Here is a 2,500-nt window from a genome sequence, read left to right as displayed (position 1 = left end):
CAGCATGATATGGGTATCTATTTACAGTTGCCACAAGATAGCGAGATCGCTGGTGTGTCGCATAAAAGTATTAGGTTGTTCCAAAAATAATAGCCGATTTCAGAAACAAGTGTTCGATTCTTGGCAGTGTTCGATTCTTGGCAGTGTTCGATTCCGTGTTCGATTCTAGGCAGTGAACTACATAATAATTATTATAATAGGTTTCATTCATTTTCAATATGCCATTACTTGAAGGGCGGTGAGCTGGCAGAAACGTTAGCACGTCGGGTGAAATGCTTAGCGGTATTTCGTCTGTCTTTAAGATCTAAGTTCAAATTCCGGCGAAATCGACTTTGCTTTTCATCCTTTCTGGGTCGATATATTAAGTACCAGTTGCGTACCAGTTGATCTAATAGCCTGGCCCCCTTATCAAAAAATTTCGGGTCTTGTGCCCCAGAGTAGAAAATATTACTTGATATGGCTTACGGCCATATCACGTTGAAAGCATTGGTTCTCGTCTGATCACCGAAGTTAAGCAACATCGAGCCTAGTTAGTACTTAGATGGGTGACCGCTTGGGAAACCTAGGTGCTGTAAGCACAAAGAAAAAAAAAGGCGGCTAGCTGGCAGCAACATTAGTATGTCGGGCGAAATGCTTAGCAGTATTTCGTCTGCCGTTACATTCTGAGTTCAGATTCCGCCGAGGTCGACTTTGCCTTTCTTCCTTTCGGGGTCGATGAATTAAGTACCAGTTACGCACTGGGGTCGGTGTAATCGACTTAATCCCTTTGTCTGTCCTTGTTTGTCCCCTGTATGTTTAGCCCCTTGTGGGCAATAAAGAAATAAGAAAAGATTACTTGAAAGGCGGCAAGCAGGCCTTTCATCCTTTCATCCTTTCGGGGTCGATAAATTAAGTGCCAATTACGTACTTGGGTCCATCTAATCGACTGCTCTCCCCCTCCAAAAAGAAATTTCGGGCCTTGTAACTAGAGTAGAAAGGAATATGGCATTACTTGAATGATGCTAGTTATTTAAGATATATATAAATTTAGATAAATTCAATACTTCCGTTATGCAGTTCCGGTTGCTGAAAAAAATGGCTAGAATTTTTACAAGGTCATCGTGTTCCTGGAAAAACAACTTGCGTTACTGTGGCATGAATTTATATTCAGGAATATTTTTGTTCCAAACTGTTTTTGGTTACCTACGGGGCTTCTTCCCTCTTAGAACACATTTTAATTTGTTTTATTCTTTTCTTTGCTTCAGCCATTAGACTACGGCCATGCTGGGGCACCACATTGAATGATTTAGTGGAAAATAATTCGGCCCCAGTACTTCTTTAAAAACATCTGGAATTCATTCTATCGGATTTTTTCTTTTTTTTTTACTGGAACGTAAAAGAATCAGGACTGGTTTCTCAGGTTTTGGGGAACAGACTCAAATATATGTGTGTGTGCATGTCTGTGTGTGTATGCGTGTGTGTATGCGTGTGTGTATGTATATGTGTGTGTGTCTATATGTGTGTATGTGTGTGTGTATGTGTGTGTGTATGTGTGTGTATGTATATGTGTGTATATGTATGTGTGTGTCTATGTGTATGTGTGCATGTGTGTATATATGTGTGTGTGCATGTGCGTGCGTGCGCGCGCGCGCGCGCGTGTGTGTGCATGCGTGCGTGTCTGAAAGTAAAATTTAAACGCAGTAATCTGTAAGAATAGCAGAGAAAAATTAGTTATTTATCCTTAGAAGTTCAAGTTGGTGTTGTGATTAAGGTGTCATATTTTTGGTTTCGCACAGAGTATTGTTCTAGAGAATGTCTGTCAAAACATCAGAAAATTAAAAGTTTGTTTTAAAAGTAATTGGTAATAAGCTGTTGGTGTGATATTAAGATAACAATAAAAAGTGTTTGCTATACATTTAAAAGTAGTTTTGACAATGTTTACAGATTAAAATATTTTTCGTAGGCTATGAGCATTTCCCATGAGCACTAGTTTTTGAATTGCTTCCATTTTGGGATTTCCTGGTATCTGAGATAAATAGCAATCAGCTATCAGCCCCTTTTGATATCATGACAACAATATTGTTTTAGCACACTAGTTTGAGCACACTTCTAGATAGGCAACGATGTACCTGAGAATACATACATACATAAAACATACAAATCTGCACATACATAATACATACATACATACATACATACATACATACATACATACATGTTATGTTGGCACTCCGTCGCTTACGACGTCAAGGGTTCCAGTTGATCCGATCAACGGAACAGCCTGCTCGTGAAATTAACGTGCAAGTGGCTGAGCTCTCCACAGATACGTGTACCCCTACCGTAGTTCTCGGGGATATTCAGCGTGACACAGTGTGACAAGGCTGACCCTTTGAATTACAGGCACAACAGAAACAGAAAGTAAGTGTGAGACAAAGTTGTGGTGAAAGAACACAGCAGGGTTCGCCACCATCCCCTGCCGGAGCCTCTTGGAGCTTTAGGTGTTTTCGCTCAATAAACACTC

General features: G+C 40.2%; 1 non-coding gene across 1 annotated transcript; it reads left to right on the top strand.

The window, feature by feature from the left end:
• Positions 1–459: 459 nt before the first annotated feature.
• On the top strand, positions 460–578 carry LOC128248615 (5S ribosomal RNA). Its single transcript, XR_008264798.1, has one exon. It is a non-coding gene; the product is annotated as a 5S ribosomal RNA (ribosomal RNA).
• The last annotated feature ends 1,922 nt before the right edge of the window (positions 579–2,500 follow it).

This window comes from Octopus bimaculoides, chromosome 8, assembly GCF_001194135.2.
Source record: "Octopus bimaculoides isolate UCB-OBI-ISO-001 chromosome 8, ASM119413v2, whole genome shotgun sequence".
Taxonomy (NCBI): Eukaryota; Metazoa; Mollusca; class Cephalopoda; order Octopoda; family Octopodidae; genus Octopus; species Octopus bimaculoides.
This window is presented reverse-complemented; position numbering and strand designations above follow the sequence as displayed.